This window comes from Callospermophilus lateralis, unplaced genomic scaffold, assembly GCF_048772815.1.
Source record: "Callospermophilus lateralis isolate mCalLat2 unplaced genomic scaffold, mCalLat2.hap1 Scaffold_91, whole genome shotgun sequence".
NCBI lineage: Eukaryota > Metazoa > Chordata > Mammalia > Rodentia > Sciuridae > Callospermophilus > Callospermophilus lateralis.
In genome coordinates, this window is record NW_027517238.1 from 1,808,117 (window position 1) to 1,830,502 (window position 22,386).

Genomic DNA, 22,386 nt, shown 5'->3' on the forward strand with positions numbered 1-22,386 from the left:
AGATATTTTATTGCCAAGAATTACTTGGGTATTCTGTAATAAAGAAACTGAAACTTTGAAAGAAGTTTACATGACTATATTTCTTCCATGTTGGAGAAAAAATGTCCACCCACTCAAACAGCTTTTGATTGATAGATGAAAGCAGTTCTTCTACCATAGTTAATAATCTCAATATTAAAAAACCTTAAAATATAAAAATACATAATAATAGCTATTCATATTATTCAGCATGCAAAAGATTATTTTTATAAGGTTTTTAATAGTTTTATAAAAATATTTAAGTTACTTCTTTTGATACTCTATGTTGAAATGTCTTTATGATATCATAAACTTAGAAAAAAACAGTGTCAACAAATACAATTTTGTAATTTTTTTAATATCTAAATATTTGAGATGGTAAAATAAAGATAGATGATATCTAAATTTCTGTTTTACTTTGAGCTCAAAGACCAGGACAATGGCCAAGAAAAAATATGTTCATGTTAAAGATGTTCATGTTGCTTACACAGTTTATCCATTGAAAAGCAACCAGTTGCTGGGAACAGTGGCACACACATACATATAATCCCAGCCACTCTAGAAGCTGAGGCAGGAGGATTGTGAGTTTAAAGTCAGCCTCAGCAAAAGAGAGGCACTAAACAACTCATTGAGACCACGTCTCTAAGTAAAATACACAATAGGACTGGGGATGTGGCTCAGTGATCTAGTGCCCCTGAGTTGAATCCCTGGTACCACCACTGCCCAAAATTAAAGCAAATATATATTTTTTCGCTTTAAGTATATCATAATTTCACATGATACTTTGATCATCATTCTAGAATAGGAAATTTGAAAAGTGGGAAATTTGATAATAAGCCCCTCAAAAGTTGGTGAACACCAACTTTGTTTTTGTTTTCTAAAAGAGCAAATAAATGAATAAATTAATAACTTAGATGTTTAACAGATTACAATTCGAAAACCTCTATAACATCTTTCCTGAAGCACCTTATCTTTACATGCACATTTTAAAAAGGGCAAACTCTTAAAAGATCACTAAAAACTTGAATTTCATTCTGCATTCTGTCTCAGTGTCTGTAAACCATAGATTTATAGTCCATTCTCTCTCAAAGTCTCAAATTACATAATTGCTTCAAAGTGTGATCACCTGACCAGATGCCTGAAAATTACCTGATCTATTTAATATAACTTGTTTAGCTGAATCAATTTAATTTCCAGGCCATATGTTCACACAATTATTTCACTTAATCCATTTCAAGGTGGCTTCCTCTTTTGCACCTTGCTGATTTACATCCCTTTGATTGATCCTACTCTGGAATAAGTAATGACCTCCATGAGCATTTTAGAATAACACTGCTGCAAAATCAAAAGGCACATTCTATTCATCTTCTCAGACAAACCATCCCAGGAAAAATAAGTCTTCTTTAAATTCTATGTCTTGTCTTTTCTTTCACAGAAAATGAAAGGCTTAAAACAATGTATGTCCTGATCATACCCACAAATTAAAATATGAATACCAGATTATCATCAAAGGCACAGTGAATTCTAGTTAAATCAAAATATGATCTATTACATTTTTTGTAGTAATTTATCAAAAGTCCCCTTTCACTTTTTCTCATGCAGTGCCAAACTGAACATTTAACAAATATGACAAAAGACATGGATGTAATTAACAAATTCCCACACAGAAACAGAAGACAGTTCGGTTTTCTTAATCTTTCACATTAGTGTGGTTTTTATTTTATTTTATTTTTTTATTGTGCCTGACTGTACTCTTTAGAGTACCAAAGTTTGTTTTAACTCATATTCTTAGGGAAAAATAATGGATATTTGAAATAATACCATTCTATTCTGCGTCAATTAATTTGGAGTTTACTCATGTGTGTCTCATTTTAAGGTGGGCATGTAAGTAAAAGAAGTGCAAGAAATGGAGAGACATTCTTTGCATGAATCTTTTCCTCCCCTTGCTCTTCCTCATTCCTAGAATCATGATTCAAGCACATTAGCCTTCTCCTATGAAGTTTCCATAGAAGAAAAATATTCATTCTGCCTCTCTGTGTTTTTATTATATAATACATACTTAATTAGATATATGTGATAAATAGGAGAAAATGATAATTTCTTATACTTCCATATTAGATTCTGATCTATCTTTGACATAATATTTCTTTACTAAAAATTTTGAATAGCCTAACTTTAAATTTATATGATTCTTTTTTTAATATGATGATGTCTTCAGTCTTTCAAGTAAGTGCATTAATTATAAAATTTTGCTTTTCAAATGCTGTTGGCATTACATTTCATATTGTTGTTTATTGATTATTTTTAAAAAAGACTCTGACTTATGCAGACTGATTTTCAGTGAGAAATGCTAGCCCTGGTTCTGGAATACTGTAACCTTGGTAGGTCCTAAAGCCGTTCAGTCTAATAGATAGGTTAAAATTCATTAGGTTTCATTATGGAGTATTACATTATTTAGGCTCTGTACAGATTTGGATATGTGAGACCTGTTAATTTGAATTGGTTTACCTATTTCCTTTTCAATGTTTAAAATGCTACTTGTTAATGGAAAGCACAATCCTCAACCATGTTTTCTGTGACATCAAGCAATGAGAAATCATTTGTTGATTCACTGTAGCAACAGATACAGATGGAATTTATAGAGGACCGTCTTGCATTGCATAATAACATTTTGATTGATGACAGATGGCATATACAATGGTGGTCCCATAGGATTATAATGAAGTTAAAAAATTCTTACCACCCAGTGACATTGTAGCCATCATAATGTGTATAGTGCAATGCATTAATCATGTTTTTGTTGGGATGCTGTTTTAAGAAACCTCACTGCATTGTCAGTCACATAAAATTGTGACACATAAATAAAATAATAATTGATAAAGGTCATGAATGACCATTTTACTGGTTTCATGTGTACTATACTATACCTTTAATTGTTACTGTGGAGTGGACTCCAACTATGTATAAAACATAAAGTTTGCTCTAAGAGAATATGCCATCATGAAAGGAACCAGCCTCATGTATCTTGTGTTTAATGTGTCTCTTCATTGCATCAATAAGCCACACTGAGTGATTGATCTACATCATCTTGGTTTCTGTTAGTACACTCTATGATATTAACACCATCAAGAAATTGCCTGGTGATGCATCTCCCACAAAATACCTCAATTGTTAAATGATACATGACTGTATTTATAAAAATAATATAATCTAAAAATACAGGTTATGCCAAAATACATTAAAATAACTATAAATAGTTTTAAAGAAGCCTATCTACAAGATATATATTTATCGTTGTTGTTAGGAGTACTAGGGATTGAACTCAGAGGCACTCAACCATTGAGCCAGACCCCAGCCCTATTTTGTATTTTACTTGGAGACAGGGTCTCATTGAGTTGTTAAGTACCTCACCATTACTGAGGCTGGCTTTGAACTCACAATCCTCCTGACTCAGCCTCCTGAGCTGCTGGGATTACAGGTATGTGCCTCTGTGCCTGTCTGCATATATTTTTAACTCAAAAGGTGTTGTTAAATTCCCAACATACACAGAAAAATATAGGGTATATACAGCAGATGTAGGGAATCCGCCAGAATCTACTCACCTTGGTCATTTTACTATCTATTTGCCAACTATCAGCTGTCAATACTTGTGTTCTTAGTCTGAGCTCTTTTTCTGACCAGTTGACTACTTTATCATCTGTATCCCAAGCCAAACCACTATATTCCAAGAAGTATATTATAACCACAAAGTGATGGGGGACAGGTGAGTCTATAAATACTCATTTTCTCAAACCTCAGGTGGGACAACTCTAAGGTACATGTTTTATTCAGTGTCCCAGATTTGTCCGGCAGGCTCAATTCCATTTAACTATGACAGTAGGCTATATAAAAAGTACACTCTAGTGGCTCTCTTCCCTATCTTGCTTCTGCTTCTTTTGTGTTAATTGCAAGAATGACTGTCCATAGCAATTATATCAAGACCCACCTATATAAACAGAGGTAGATATTTAAGTATTATCATTATAACCTTCACCATAGTCACATCAACATCATCATCATCATCACCTTTGGCAACATCCCTCGCCATCGACACCACCAATGCCACAAGAACACTACAATGTTACTTCCGTGAAATCAGGCAAGAGGTTCCTGTGCGTTAACTTGTGTGAAATTCTCATGATGATCCTGAGATAATTACTGTTCTCTTTTTATTTTACAGATAAGAAAATCGATAAACAGAAAAGTAATTTTCTGAAGCTCATTCAACTTTGAGTGACAGAAAATTTACATAGCTATGGTTCAAACATTTAAATCATATCATGAGGATTTTTCTGATTTGCTATATGCTCTCATAAAAATGTTATTGGAGAAAAAAAGATAGAAATGAGATATAGAGATGGAAAAAAAATTTTGAAAAAAATAGCAAAACTAAATTTTGATATAAGATTGCTTTAATTGGAAAAAAAGTAAACATTGCCAATATTATCATCTCATATTCTGGTGGCAAATTGTCACACATGTCCATAGAGAAATATGTAGCTTGTTCTTTGCAGTGCTATATATTGCAGCAGCAATGTGGGTGATCAGCAATCGTGGATGAAAAGACCAAATGAGCTGGCCATACATCACGGCCCCTTTGGCAGCACTCAGAAGCCAAGATTCAAGGTACTCAAGGTAGTTATGTGCGCATCATGCTGTGTCAGAATATTAAGAAGCATGACGAGAATTATAGAAAAATATCATTTATATATGCTTAAAACATACTTTGTAATAATATATCTATGGAAAAAGATGAACTAATATTAGAACAATTATTTTTGAGTTTGCAGAATGAAGTGGAACATTAAAGGGAAAAAATGATCCGAGAAACAATGTACTTAATCATTGGATGATGATGTGTTAGTAACTGTTTCTGAGGTCTAACCACCACCACCTCAACCAGAACTATAATACCATAAAAATATAAACAGATACATCACAGGAGAAGTGTCTTCCATTTCTGAGTCTCTGAGAGCTGAAATAATGTGAACCACCCACACTGTGAAAGAGGCAGAGATGAAAAAAAACCCATAAGTGTGTCCTCCAAAGTTTTACCCTATGCTGATAAATTTACATATTTTAATAAGCTTTGTAATGTCATAAAGTTTGCAACTTAATAAAATTAAACTTTATAAAAATTTCAACTTTATAATGTAACAAAATTTATAATGTGAATTTATAAAACATTATTTCAACATTAATGTTTAAAAAAGTACATTCCTCTCTGCACTTACATCAATTCAGATATTAACATCTTAATAACAACACAATGTGCAACATGAATTTTTTTGAAAAATCAAAAGATTACTAGAATTGGTCTAAATAGTATTTTTCAAAATAAAAATGGAGAAAATGTCCATTTTAGTTTTCTTTAGTTAATTACTTTAGGGCTCAAGTATTTCTTATTTTATAAAGAGGGACTATAAGAACATTTTATGTAGACTACTTGTGATGTGTTTAAAGCACTACAGGTACCGTACCTGTTTGGAATTGCAATTCAAAAATAATTAATTGTACATATCAAGACCACAGTTTATTATCAGCATTTTTTTGTGTTTGAAGTCCACTGGTAACTTTCATTAAATAAAATGGTGGTTATGACACAGAAAAGTATATTACATCAGGTAACAAAAAATGAGTCCAGCAATACTAATTCTGTGTTGATAAAACATTTTTGGTAGAGGAGTATCTTTTTTATACACTTCAAAGCATTTTAAATAAATTTTTTTCCTCCATTTTTATTACATCCTATGTCTATAGTCTTATTTCAAATTAATGTTTCCACCATTAAAATGGTTAGTTTATTTCCCATACTTCAAAAGTTGAAACAAATAAAACTAAAGGTCTGGAAACTGTGATAAGCTAGTTAAATGCTTCAAAAGTATCCTAAGACTTTATAAAGGGTTGGCAAAAAATTATGAATTTACTACTTACACTCCCAAACACATCATACAGCGTCACCCAGTGATCATATCTTAAATTTCTGGAGCACACTGTCAAAACCAGGAAATACTGTGATGATAGAGATATTATTCATATTTCTCCAGATCTTACCTGTGCTGTGTGTGTGTGTGTGTGTACTCTGATACATAGTAGCACAAGAGTGGATTTCAGTAACTATCTCCATAATCAGCAAGCAGAGCTGTTCCATCACCATAAAGGAACTCTTGATGTTACCTCTGACAACCTTAGCTCTTGTTAATCGCAGATCTGTCTCTACCACTATAACTTAATCACTTTGAGAGTGTTATGTAAATGGAATAATTCTATATGCAATGTCTTTGGATTTTGGCTTTTTTCCACTCATAATTATGTCTTTGAGATCCCTTCAAGTTAATTGAAGCATTAATAGTGTTTTATTGCAGAATAGTATCTCATTATATGGATATACCATAGTTTGTTTATCCATATACATGTCAAAGGACATTTGCTTTAAACATTTGCATACACAGTCTTTTTATTATTATTATTATTTTGAACATTTGATCATTTCCCTGGAATGAGTACTTAGGAATAGGTCTTCAGGGTAAGTATACGTAAGCTTTCAAAGAAACTGTAACAATGTTTTTTCTATTTTGTACCGTTCCCAACAAGGTTTGTGAGATTGTTTCTTTGCTTTCCCAATATCAGTTAAGTGCTTTTTTTTTACTATCATATAAATCACATAATTGTTCTAGAACAGTGATCCTTAAACAGTTTTAGTATGCATAAAATCACTTGGGGAGTTTAAGATGCAGATGTCCTGATTATTATTAATGATAATAGCTGTAGTTTATTGTGTCCATAATGGGCCAGGTTGGCTCTAGGCTATTTAGTTCCCACAGCAACACTTTGAGGGAGGTTATTATTACCAACTTAATGATAAAACAACATTTCAGCCTCAGAGTGATTTAATAACTTATTGATGACCACATACATAGTTAAGGAGAGCGTCAGAGTTTCAACTTCAGTCTGAATTCAAAACCAAAGCTACTTCATTAACCCACAGGAGAGATAAGAGAGACTAAATGTTTCTATGCCATAATTAGAAGTTGAAAATTACATAAGTTCACAGACAGAAACCAAGCACCGAAGAATGACAGCAATTAATTTGTTGAGATGAATTTTTCTCTGTTAAGATTAGTTTTTAAACTGCTGATGGCTAATTTGTGAATTGAAAAAAGTCCAAGCCCCATCAAATACCTATGAAATATAAAGATCAAGGTGAAATTTATAAAGAATCATGTTAATCTTAGAGAAAAGAATGACTATTTTTAATAAAAATAATGTCTCAATATATACAAGCTGTTATATCTAATGTCAGAAGTTTACTAAAATGATACTAATAGACTTTTTAAAGTAACTGAGATATGATTCTCTTTGCATTAAAACTTGGAACTTCAAGTTTTAGAGCAAACTTGAATCTTGCAGAAACTAAGCTTTCTGGAGAAGTGCTCCTATGAACATCAGAGAATCCAAAGACCATAATTTCATTCAGGATGAAACATGTTTAATAAAAAATAATATAGTAACATTTTTAATAAAAAATAATAGAGTTCCATTGATTTCCATAGACTTGATTTCCATTATCCACTCACATAATATAAGAAGCATGCCACTTAAATATCTGTGTAAACATTTGATGTACAGAAGGATGTTGGATTTGTACTCAGCTTTCACTGATATGTCAGCAGCTGTTTTCAATCTGTTTAGAAGAAGGAGCTCCCAGGTTGTTGTTTATTTATAATATTGCAATGTTTTCCCAAGGCAAATAGGAATTTATTGAAAAATTGAAAAATTCGCTTTCCTCTAAACTTAAGAATTATAGTCTAAGATATCAGATTGTAGACTCAGTTTTTTGTGAATACATACATCTCAGTTACTTAGACTGGAGTAGTAGGGTATCACGTCATTATACAGATATAATAAATTGTTCTGCAAAAAATACCATTACTTAAAAATTTGTATGTGAAATGTGTAATTTCTTCTCCACCCTAAGTCTGAAATGGATGTTCACCAACTCCTTCCTAAAGACAAACAACTCAAAGTACTTTTGTGGCTGTATTTCCCTTCTTTTTGCCTGTGCTTCTTTAGATTTCCCCCAACGTGAGACTCAGAATGGATGGCAAACACTTTCTAAAGCTGATTTCATTGAATAGGGCAGAAGTGTAGACTATCAGTCTATCTTCATTGAGCCTCTGCTCTGGTGTTCTTCAGTACCCTTGGGATACAGCAGACACTATGTGGCTCCTGCACAGGGGCCACCTCTGTCTGTCATGTCTCCACTTCTGCTGGAGAGGCCATCTCTTTCTCTCTTATGTCACCAGAACCCTGCTGTTCTGTTGGGATTTCACTGTGTGTATAGCTCTTTGCTGCCTCCTGAAACACATGTGAAATTCCCTCTGCTTGAAATAAGGTTTGCTAAACTCTATCAGTCCTGAACACTGCATGCCTACTCTGATTTAACTCCTCAGACTATATATCCACACCAGCATTTGATTATACTCTCTAATATATCCTCTAATGTTGCTGACAAATGCAATTATGAAATATGATCAGTGTTATTCAAATGATTATTTTTTTAAAGGATGACATCACCATTAGACTAGAAAATCCACAAGGAAATGAAATTCTTCTCAATGATGTATTTAGTGACTTGCCCAGCGCCAGTCATAAAGAAAAGGTTTAATACAATTTTATTGTACCCATCAATACTTGCCAGGCTAGCTTATAAGAAATCTCTGAAAGTTTCACTGTGAAGCAACCTTTTGGTTTAATATAAAATTAAAGTCAGAGAAGGTCAAGGGTAAAGAAGTGGTTAAAGTAATTAACTGAATAAAATTGTACTCTACAGTTCAGAAATATTTGTTTATAAATATAATTCATGGATGATGCCAAGATAATTAGTATTATGATTTGACCAATATTTCTTTTACAATCCTCAAAAAATAAATTCTAAGTATGTGGACCACCAAGATCTACTACAAATCTCAGTCTAAAAATGACATAAGTCCCATTGGGATCTCATTTTCACCTTATTTGAAGCATTGAAGCTATAGTTGAGTCATTGTAAAACTAATATCATTTGAGTTTTTCCAAAAATGAAGGGTATAAAACAGATTTTGTAAGATGTTGCTGTAACAAAGACTACTGCCCATATTTTACCTGAATAATAGGTTGAAGGTGAGAAAGGCATTGATTTTAGAATCCTTCCATGTGAGACAATGTGAACCCGAGGAGGAGAAGTAATCTTGGAATACTCTGTGCAAAAATCATGATGCAGAAAGCAGATAGAAATCACGTGATCTTGCTTGTATGTGGTATTTAAAATAGTCAAGCTGACTGAAACAGAGGGAAGTCATGGTTCAGGGACAGGGGAAATGAGGAAGTGGGGAGATGATGCGGGAAGGGTCAATATCTAAGTTGTGCAAGATAAATAAGCCCCAGGGACCAATTGTACAATGATAGAGTATAGCTGACAATAATATGTAGTAAAATTTACTATGGAGGGGTACATCTTAAAAGTATTCTCAACACACATGAGTCAATTAGCTGAATTGTGGTAAATATTTCAGTATACATATGCATGAAATAATTAATTGTATACCTTAAAATATTTAATTTCTTATTATCAACTCTACCTCAATAAAGGTTATAAAAAGTTATGAAACAAATAAATAAATAAAAGATATTGATCATTTTATTTGAGTAACAAAATACCTTAACTTTCTGTAAATTTTAAAGGTTCAATATGACTTGGAACAAGTATCAGAATCTATGATTAAAATATTTAACTAGCATAGTGTCAGTATATATAGCAGCACTATTCAATTAGTTTTCTAAAATATCTAACATTATTAGTGTTTTGGTTTGTTACTATTCACATTTTTTGTTGAATTAAGAAATTAATATGGATATCAAACACTTTATTTAGTATTTTCACCCTAAAAATCTCTTTATATTTAAAAGTTGCCTTGGGACACCTTATCTTGGGCCACTATGAGTACAAGGTCCTTTGCCAGACCATTTAGTACGTGTAGTCATTAAAACCAGAAAGTTTGCATTGACATAATTAGAAATTTTAGGTATTAACTTAGATACTTGATACTTGGGAATCTTGTAAACTAAAAGCTTATTTGAAATATAGTTATACTCACTTAATATAATAAACACAAAACTATTTCTAAATGACTCCAAATAAATTATAAATACTTAGGTCACATTCTCAAAATATAGATTTAATGTGGCCTTACACTATTCTAGGAAGTTCAAATGATTAGGGACATTTCCATTGGGACATATAATATGCATTCTCATCAAGAGCCTGTTCTATGTATAAACATATTTTACCTTTTAGATATTTTTATATTTCGAAGATACTTTGGAATAAGATTTGAGATCATCCACATTTGTATTATGATGAGTGTGATTACTTACAACAGCATGAAAACAACTTAAATATTATGTAGGTGTCTGTTGAAACTATTCTTTCTAACAAAAGAATTATATCTTTTAATTAAAATAAAAAGTGTTCTAACAGTCACATTTCTGTTTCTTTGAAGACGAAAATGAAATTAAAGATATGAGTTTACTTCCTTTAATATATAAAGCCACATAATTTTCTACCAGAAAATATGCAACTAAATAAAAATGTTAATGGATATTTGATTTTCCTACATTTTTCTAGTTGAATACTGAATAGTCCTTGCTACAAATAACTATACAGTACTATATAGTACTAAGGGGATGCTAAACCATAAGGTAGTTGGGATAGTTGGAACTGAATTATGGTCAGTGTGCAGTACATGAAAAATCACATTGTGAGACCCTAAGGGAAAACCTCAAAAAGAGAGCATCCTGCGGAACAGTAGCGCATGTTAATTAGAAACCCCGGTACATCTCAGGTGAGCAATGGGTCAGGAACAGTAGTAATGTTTATAGCATTTGCTGGTGATTTTTGTAGAGCAAAGTCATCCTTCTAACAGTACAATCTCGAGGCAAATCCAACAGTGTGAAAACTCCATACCTGGGAACATGTTAATGTTTAGAGATGAGAAGAAATGTCAGCACTTCACTAATTCACTCAATCCCCACACACAAAGAGGGTGTCCTAATTCCACTCCAGGTTTGCTCTTAGGGACTCGTTTCCCAAGCTATGTTGGGGAGCCCATCCAGCAGGTAAGCAATTATGTAATCAATATTCTTGTCTTGTTTCATGTAGTTTTGACTTGACATGCTTCTATCATTCAGAGTCTATTGAAAGCTGAAAATTTCTGCATTTTTTGTACCATTTCAAATTACTGAATTTGGGGAGCACACAGCTTTTAAATTAAATTCAAGGTAGAGTAGTTTTTGCATAAAAATATCTGAACAGATGTAAGAAAATGGGATTTAGACTATGAAGAAAGTGGATGTTTTATAAAATTTGAATTAACTCACAACAATCAGAGTACAACTAGCAACAGCTTAGGGATTAGTATTTAAGGAGGACTGTGGGGCTGGGGTTGTGGCTTAGTGGTAGAGTGCTTGCCTAGCATGTGTGAGGCACTGGGTTTGAGTCTCAGCACTGCATGTAAATAAATGAATAAATAAAGATTCATCAACAACTAATGAAAATATATTTTTAAAAAAAGATGACTGTGGCTGTACCATGCTGATACATACAAGCATCTCCCAAGAATTGACTGGCTTCTGTTTGTTTAGTAAAGATTCCCTGTGTTATTCCAGTTAAGCTTGATAGCTTGTTAACAAAGTGTTCCTGCCCAAGGGCACCTCATAGACATTTCACATGGTTCTAAATAGCAACATAAAATCTACACTCTTAGACAGAGAATGGTCCCTTTATCAAACCTTCCTGGGTTTCCCACCTTAAATGCATATTTGCAAACCAAATTTATGTCACATTGTGTGTTATTTCTTGACTTAGATATCAGGACAATACAGTAGGTGAAAATCAGACAACAGAAAAAAAAAGATAAGTTTACCTTTAGGTGTAATTTCGTTGTAATTAGCATGAACTCTGGGTACATTTCTGTCACTATTATCCATATGCTGCTAATTCTCGATTAGCATACAACACAATATATGAATTGCTACTGGAAGATTTTATGGTAATGATTTTGTGAAAGAAAAAAATTATACTCTTGTTCTAGCTTAAGAAAAGAAAACATTATTTCCAAATACACAAAGTTTGTTTTATATTTTAAATATTAAATCAGAGCATGTCAAGCTTGTACAAGTTTATAATTTTGTTTTCTTTACCTCAAGGAGAAATTGGACCCTTTGATGGAGATTGAGAGTGCATGTTAGTAGACGTCGGTACATGAAAATTAATTATGCAGACACAGACTCTAAGTGTAAGGGTTAAATCACCTCCTGTTGCTGGCTTAAAATTTTAATTTCTAAAAATTGTTGGTATTTTAAAGAGCCCTCAGTATAGCTGCATGATATTTAACATAGAGTTAGGAAAAGAGGATGAACTGGAAATACCACTAAGTGATTGAGGCAGAAGCTGTGTTAATAAATAGTCAGAGGTGAGATTAGTTTTACAAGATACCTAAGAAAAACAAACAACACAAAAACAAAATGCATTTCAACCACCACAAAGCACATCTAACTTAAGAAAAATCATGAAGTGAATTTCAAAGTGAAGGGCACCTGCAAGAATGAAACACCTTGGATATTATAATCTTAGTCTAGCTTTTGGTCATCTCCTTTCCATATACAGGAAAAGCTTTGGTTTATAAGAGTATGCCTATACAACAAATACCAAAGCTTAATCTCAATACTACTACCATAATCATGAAAAACATCACCACTAACAACCACCACTGTGGTCACAAACCATCACTACTGCCAACTACCACCACCATGATAACCAAAACCATCTTCACCATCAAACATCACCATACTCACTAGAACCATCATCACCACCAACCATGACCACCATCATGATCACCATCACCATAACCATTACCACCAGTACCATGATCCCACAACCATCACCATTACCACCAACACCTACCACTGTGGTCACCATAACCACCTCCAACCACCAACTACCACCATGATCACCATAACCATCACCACCACCAGTATGTTTCTCTCATTCCAACCTCAATGATTTGAAGTCTGTTGTGTACCACCACTCAGCTAAGATATAAGAAAAATAAAAAGTTACAATGCCAAGTCTATTTCTCCTGAGTTCTCAATTTTTTACCTTCCTAAAAATCATGGCCCTTCAATTCCAAATGTGCTAAAAAATATTTTAAGACTTATATAAGTCATAAGTAGGATAAAAAAGATATTTCAACTCTTAGTTCACATTGTTTAGTTTTATAATTTTAATCGAGAAGATATTTGGATTGAAAAATACATTTGAGTCAACTTTTTGTTTTGAAATTGTTGATCATATGCAGTTGTAAGAAGTGATGTGAAAAGACCCTTTATAATCTTTACCAAGTTTTCACCATGGCAAATTGGAATAAAATGTCATGTCCAGGATATTTACATTGTTGGAGTCAAACTGTAGAACAGTTTCATCACCATCTAAAATCCCTATAATAATCCCTTTATGGCCACACCTAGTTCTCTGCCCAATCGCCCCACCTCATGCCCAACTTCTGACACCCACTGATCTGTTATTCAATTCTGTAAGTTTATCATTTAAATAATAGTGCATGAATGGAATGATGAAGTATGTGGCCTTTGGGAATTGTCTTTTTGTTTCCCACCCACCATAATTTATCCCATGGGGAATCTAAACCATTTTGTGTATCAGGTAGTTGACTCCTTCTTATTGCAGTGTGGTAGCAAATAAAATGGATATAGTAGTCTATTTAGTCATTTACCATTCAAAATACATCTGTGTTATTTCCAGTTTGGGCTAATGTGAATGATGTAGCCAAGAACACTCCTTTTCAGGATTTTGTGTCAAAACAAACATCCATTTCTCTGGGATAAAATCTCAAGAGTGCTAATGCTAGATCATATGGTACATACATGTTTAGTTTTTAAAGAAATTATCAAAGTATACTCCAAAGTATATTCTGAGTTATAGTTTTGCCAAAATGGCCACATCATTTTGTATTCTGACGAGCAACATAGGAATGGTACCATTTTTCTACGTCGTCACCAGCATTTGGTATCTATTCTCTATTTTAGACTTTCTAATATGAAATATTTTAGTTTTAATTTATGCTGCTCTGGTGGTTAATGATGTTGAATATTTTTATGTACTTTATTTTCAATTACCAGGACACATCTGTTCATATCATTTTCTTATTTTTTATGTTTTTTTTTCTTATTGTTTCCTATAGTAGAGTGAGAATTTTGTATACATGTTTGATACTGGCCCTCTGTTGGATAAATTCTATTCAAATATTTTCTCCTGTTTCAGTTTACATCTTCTCTTTGTAGGGTGAGTAGAGAGTTCCTTGTGTGTTTACCCTTTAAGTAGAGCTTGTTGCATAGTAAAAACTTTTTAATTTTGAAATGGCCCCGTTGTATATTTTTATGCATCATGCTTTGAATGTTAAATCTAAGAATACTTGCCTAGCCTTAGATCTCAAAGATTTTCTCCTATTTTTCTGAAAATTTTACAGTTCATATTTTTACGTTTTGAAACAGCCATCCATTTTGAGGTCATTTTTTACTCAAGATTTGAGACTTGTTCTAGTACTTTGGGACAAAAACGCTATTCTTCTTCTATTGATTTACTTTTTCTCTTCTGTCTAAAATCATGAGACTGCTTGTTTGGGTTCCCTTCTGTTCCCTGTACCATTCCATTGTTGTGTAAGGGTCCGGCGAAGCGTCGGAGGGAGAGACCACAAGAGACTGGCTCCATGCAATTGGCAGAAGGGATTTTATTGATTCAGCATGCTGAGGCTCCAGGCTCACTCAGGAAGATAGAGCAGCCCAGAGCCCCGAGCAGAGGTCAGGCAGAGCTTAAGTACACTTTTTGGAGAGGGCAGGGGGCTTTGCATACATCAGAACAAATCGTCAGGAGGCGTGGGAAAATTGAACAACAACTCTGAGTCATTCATTGGCGGGAACAGATTGGACAGGGGTGACTGGTCACTTCTAAGCGGGGTGCACATTTAAACTGATTGGTTCTGGGACTTGTAATGTCTACGTGCCATTTTACACAGAGTCCCAAGTTATCAGACCACCAGAGGAGCCAGGGAGAATGTTTACTGGGGCAGCTCCAGTATTGTCCTAACAGCTACAGAGATCAAAGGCTCCAGGGTAGCCCAGGAATTTAGCAATAATAAACATATCAATGGTCTCTTACTTTACAACCCAAGCCTTGCAGTTTAGAAACTTCACAGTGTCAGGTCTTTTACCCTTTAACTCTGGCTCTGCGGCTTAGAATCAGCTTAGAAATTTTACCTTTACAGTTGCATGTATATAACCCTCCACCAACATGTAGCAGCAAAGAATCAAACATTGGGTACAGTGAGTCTTCTTACATTATTCTTCTTCTCCAGAATCATTTGATCTAGTCTAGGTTGTGTGCTTTTCTGGATAAATTGTAGAATAAGTTTGTCGATATCTATCAAAACTGGTTGCCATTAAATCTGTATGTCAATTTGGTAGAGTCAGTATTATCACAGTTATTTTCTGATACATGAACATGGTATTTCCTTTTCAATGAATTCTTTCATTATCATTTTATAAATTTTTGATATATAAGTCCTATAGAACAAATATAGCTTTGAAGAACAAAATATGTGTATGTGTTAAGTACTGCATTCTCTTCATGTGAACTTTTTCATGTGAATGCATTTTTTTTTTCTTATTTATTTTTTAGTTCTCAGCGAACAATTCTTTGTATGTGGTGCTGAGGATCGAACCCGGGCCGCACGCATGCCAGGCGAACGCACTACCGCTTGAGCCACATCCCCAGCCCTCATGTGAATGCATTTTTTCCCTTGAAAATTTCTATTACAAAAAAAGAATTTAATGTCAACAGTATTAAAGATGAAAATCAAGGTTCTCTTCTAAAAAATAGCATGCAGAAGTTTCAGTTTTTATATGGCATGAAATTATATTGCTCTTTATCCAAGGTACTAATTGACTGTTTTGAGCTTGCTGCCAATTAAGAATTTAAACTTTTGATAGAAACCTTCTGAAAGCATAGGTTTCATTCTGCCAAAGGTGGGCATGTCAAGCAGATCAGTTTTCTAGCTCCATGCAAGTGTTTTGTTTTGTTTATTTTATTTTATCCTGACCATTCTAGACATTTTTAAGCATGTTTTATAAAGTGTATACACTGAAGGCATAAATCACTTTGAGCCTTACTTCTATGGTAGATGATTGAATGTAGCCACTCACCCTCCTGATCAGTTTCTCCATCCTTAACATGGGAATAATGGCCTCTCCTTCCTAGGAAGGAGGATCCTAATTTAAGTGTGGTCCTTGGCATATGAAGCATTCAGTGACTGGTACCTCTCTCCCAATTAACTTGCGTGAATTGAAAATCTAATCACATTAGGAATGTCAGTTTACAGATGTACAAAAGGATAAAATCAACAAGAAGGTGGGTTAGATATTTATCAGTATGGCCTCATTTTAGGGGATCTAGTTAGGTCTTTCATTCCCAAATTTTTCTGTAAACTTTGATGCATTTAAATTCTTCTGATGTTAACTTCTTCTTCTATTACTTTTTTTCCTGCTAAAAATGAAAATGCTACTTAACAAAATAGTCATTAACTTAGATAATAGTATTAAAATAATGTAATGATTAGATGCCACTTATGATATTGCAATGTTTTATCAAGATATTGTCTATAAACAATGAAATATCATTTGAGAAAAGATGTTTGTAATTTTGGAGAATTTCTCAGGAAAAGAAGTTTTGATTGGAAAATCGTGAAGGTGAGAAACTGGCTAAACGAAGCAAAGAATAGGGCAGGATACAGATATTTGTTCATTTTTAATAAATATGATGAAAATTTGACCCATAGTATCCGCACCCTGCCTGCATTTTTAAATTTGATTTTTTTAATCAACACATAATTTTACTGATTTATGGAATACAGTGTGATGTTTCCATAAATGTACACATTGCAGGATAATCATTTTAGAATTATGTTGAGAATGAAATGCACACACATATACATACATGCATACACACTCATGTGGAGGCCTCACACTACACATTACAATCTGCTTTAACTGGTCTCTGGTGCAGCCTACATAACAATATTTTTCATCCTGTTCTTTAACCTTTCCATTCTGGCCTGTGATTTTTATAAGAAACAACATTTAAATTGTTTCTGTATTTAAACCCCAGAACTGACTGTGAGACCATATTCAGATATATTGGAATGCTCTCTGGATTTAGAGTCAGAAGATCGAGTTTCCAAATCTAAACTTTGTGGAAAAAACTTGACTTTTCTAGATTTCCTTCTTCTCAATAGGAAAATAAAATAAGCCTATCAGAATTAACTCTAACAATCCTTATGATTCTAAAGTAGCATGGTCCTAAATAACAAAGCCATTTTACATTCCTCTTTCCTTTGGCTATTTACATCAACATTTGCACATAGACTTAATATGACAGATTTCCCCCTGAAGGAGTATTAGATTAATGGATGGTTGGAGATAGTTTATATATCCCATCCCTAAAGTAAAGAATTATCAGACATCCTGAAAGGGATCCGGGTACATTAGGGAAAATAACATTTCCATTCCAGATTCAATACTGATCCATCAAATCTGTTCACCTGCTGTCAGCGGAAGTTAATGCCAGATGCTTGGGAGGCAGGCTGCAACATTCCTGAATGCCACCAGTTAACTGTGTAGAACTCAGCTGTGGGAAACTATTCTCCCTTGTTCCTCCAGATACCGCTCAGACATTATGAACTGTTAGCTTTAATTACGTTTTTAGTAGTGTGGCTATGTGAGTAAGGATCAGCTACCCTAAGTTCTCCCTGAAGAAGTTGTAAAAACTCAGCACACAGTTGTTTGCCTGTTTCAATAACAGAGAAATGTTCCAGTGTGTTCTAAATAACCCCAAGAAATTACTCTAAAATCTATGCCAGTTTATTTCTTCCTTCTGGAACTGTTGTGTTTTAATGATTTCCACATTTAAAAAACTAGAGATTTTGATGATTGGTCTAGGAAAGGAATCCAAGTAAATTCAGGTTTGGAAGGGCGAGTTTAAATGCATGTGTTCTTTAAAAAATAAAATAAAAATAAAGAAGCTTTAAAATGTTATTTTCATTTAATAATGATTAAAGCAAGGGTTTTGCTAAAATTATGGCAGTAGACACAATACCCCCTGCCAAGGGTGCTTGTTTTGGCTTCTCTCTGGTTGAAACTAGCTCAGAGCATGAATAGGCAACTTCATGGGAGATGGAGTGCCAAGTGCTCCGAGGCCTAAATCAAATAAAGATCTAGTTAAGTGCTTAATGAACCTTTCAAGCAGATGTGGACAGTTTCAATATGCTAACTATTATATAAGATTATTAGATAAAGAGTACAAAATAAAATCATATTAAAGCATAATACAAGAAATGGAAAATTGACAAAACCAAAAGAATTTTCTAAATGCTTTTGGACTGAACTTCAGTTCAAATATTCAGTATATGTATGTGCTGATGCCTTAAAAAATGAAAAAGAAAAGAAAAGAAAAATGTTTCCAAAGATAATCTAACCTGAAATTGAATAAAAATTTCCAGTTGTTTCAGAGCCTTTTCATATTCTTATTTTTTTTTAATTTGGAGGAAATAGAACTTTTAAAATTCTTACATTGTCCATATGTTAGAGTTAAATCTGGTACAGCAGAAAAAGAAACAGCTATCATCTTTTAAAGGTTTCCACCTAGTGGCAAAGTTATTATGAGCAAGAAGAAGGACCTCAATGATTAAAGCAGACACAAAGAGTCACATTGTACAAATATTTCAACTTCCATCTTTTGTGAGTGTGATAACCATGCATTAAATGCATTCAAGATGCTGAGGGTAGGAATCCATTGAACAATATCTTAGGATAAGGTCACCTTCCTCCTTCAGGTTTACTTGGAATGTTGCCTAAATCACTGTTAGAGGTGAATTGACTCTGAAGATCATAAGCATGATTCTGTGTGCTTTTAGGGGCTTTACAGAAAGATGCAGCATGGGAAGCAGTAATTTTATTAAATATTAAAAATAAAAATTGTTTTTTTTTTATCAAGTAAGATTACTCATAGTGAAAAATATAACTCTGTTGAGCAAAGAGAGATAAATTCTTGCCACTAACTAACTATACACATCTGGTCAAGATCCCCTTTTTAGGTCTTCATTTCATGCTGTTTAATGAGGGGTTGAAATTAAATCTGGGGCTACACACCAGCTGCTGTGGGCCACTCTGTGACATTTTAGTGCATTCTGTTTAATTTGTACATACTATGTGCAGAGAAAATGGAAGGATGAGAGAAGGAGGAAGAGAAGAAGAAGAAAGCAGAGGAGGAGGGAGACTGACCTTTTTATTTATTTATTTAGAGAATTATATTTATACCTAGTGCCTGGAATTCCTTTTGACATAATTGTACATCAAGGAATGTGATTCTAATCCCCATTCACCGCCTCCCTTCTTCCCTCTTCCCTCCCCATTTTCTCTGTCATCTATACTACTGATCCTCCTTTAGCACATTTCTTTAGTTATGTTTCATTGATCCTTTTTACAAATACATAAAGGAGATATTTCCTGTTCATTTATACATAATGAGATTCTGTTAGATTTGTTCCATATTTAGTTCTCTGTCCCTTCCTTCCCTTTCTTCTCTTACTTCTACTCCACTGATGTTCTCTGTATCTTTATGACATGAGATCCCCTCCCCCACTGCCTTCATCTCTTTCCTCTTGGATCAAGAAAATGTGGTATACACGCATGCACACACACACACACACACACACACACACACACACACACACACACACAAAGGTGTTTTACTCAGCCATAAAGAAAAATGAAATAATGGCAGTTGCCAGTAAATTAATGGAAATGGAGAAAATCATGCTAAATGAAATAAGCCAGACTCAGAAAATCAAGGTTTGAATGCTTTCTCTCCCATGTGGAAGCTAAAGCAGAGTGTTTTTAAGCTTTTAAATTCCATAGGTACTCTATACAAGGCCCTGGTCACCATGAGTCTCTGAGTCACTGTGAGTTCCTATCCACACTATTTTTATTTCCAATGTGGGCTTTGAAGACATTTTAACCCCCTTCTGTTCTGAATGTTTTCTTTTTTTATATGCCTATATAACTTTATATTTTTATTTTCTTTATTTTTATTATTGGTTGTTCAAAACATTACAAAGCTCTTGACATATCATATTCCATACATTTGATTAAAGTGGGTTATGAACTCCCATTTTTACCCCATATATAGATTGCAGAATCACATCAGTTACACATCCACTTTTTTACATATTGCCATACTAGTGTCTATTGTATTCTGCTACCTTTTATATCCTCTACTATCCCCCCTCCTCTTCTCTCCCCTCCCATCTTCTCTCTCTACCCCATCTACTGTAATTCATTTCTCCCCCTTGTTTTTTTCCCTTTCCCCTCACATCCTCTTATATGTAGCTTTGTATAACAATGAGGGTCTCTTTTCATTTCCATGCAATTTCCCTTCTCTCTCCCTTCCCCCCCCCCACGTTCCTGTTTAATGTTAATCTTCTTCTCATGTTCTTCCTCCATGCTCTGTTCTTAGTTGTTCTCCTTATATCAAAGAAGAGAGTTGGCATTTGTTTTTTTAGGGATTGGCCAGTTTCACTTAGCATAATCTGCTATAATGCCATCCATTTCCCTGCAAATGCCATGATTTTGTCATTTTTTAGCGCAGAGTAATACTCCATTGTGTATAAATGCCACATTTTTTTTGTATCCATTCATCTATTGAAGGGCATCTAGGTTGGTTCCATAGTCTAGCTATTGTGAATTGTGCTGCTATAAATATGGATGTAGCACTGAATGTTTTCTAAGATGATATGAGACTTAATGTATTTCAGAGTTGTTGAAGTTTGTTGTAATATCAAAATTAATTCATTAATGATTAATCTTTGTTGAGTTTTCTATTGCTTTTTTCTTTTCTTTTCTGGATTAGGAATTTAGCCCAGGGGAGTTTAATCACTGAGCCACAGGCCCAGTCATTTTTATTTTTTTATTTTGAGACAGAGTTTTGCTAAGTTGCTTAGGGCCTCCCTAATTTGCTGAGGCTGGCTTTGAACTTGGGAACCTCCCAAATCATTGGAATTACAGGTGTATTCCATGCCCGACTAAGTTCTTAATACAAACCAAACAGTGAATATTTTGTAATCCAACCTCACAATCAGTCACCTTAGGAGCTAGACATCTAACATTGCTCTTTTGCCAATAAATGAACAAACCAAGGTTCATAGAAGTTATGTTATCTTCCTGAAGTCACATGGCCAGCAAAGATCTGTGACTTCAGTCAAGTCTTTAACTTGCTCATATTCCAAACCCAGAGAGATTGTATCTTTATCCTATAGCTGACTGGTCATTGTCTGTTTACTTTCTTGATATATCACAATTTTAAAGACACATGTGTGAAAACAAAGAGGAGATCACATTTTTCTTTGTAGTGCTAGTTTCATCTCAGTACCAGGTGTGATTTAGACAACTGAAACTTGTTTTTATCAACATAAGAGAAAAGAAGAAGGTGGACAATTGACTTCAGTTGTTCCATGTTTTTTCTTTTCACAACTTCACAATTAACTTGTGCAACAGAATGTTCCAGAGCACCAAGAGTACATGTTGAAATTTATCTGAAACAAGTGCAGCCTTTGATTGTGACACTGGCCCCATGGATGTAAGAATGACATTCTAGTTAACCACCAGAACATAGTCATATCAGTCATGGGATGGGATGTAAGAAATGTAGGATTTAAATGTTTACTTTATCTTAGACTAACTCCTCTTCTAGATATACATTTTTAACTTCATTTAGGGGACACTGTGGTGAGAAAGAATGGACACAAATTAGCTAATATACACACTTCTTGTGGACAGTCATATTTAAGAAATCCTAAATCATAATGGAGAAACTAAAAGGGTGACCATAGAGACTTGCATGTAACATGGCAGGATATATTATTCAATTTGTGTCATTTGGATCAGCCCATTTTAAAGGAAAGGGAAACGATTATTAAAATTTTCACATTGCTTTTCCAGTTACATTTTACTGTGTTGTTTTCTGGAGAAAAATTTTCAAATCTGCCTGGAAATAGCAATGGAATTCTAAACAAATCCAGGCATGAGAACTCATTGTGCATTTGGAATTGTTCCATGCTCAGTCCTGAACAAACCAGCCGCTGGGGTTAATGGTTATCAAACCAGGAC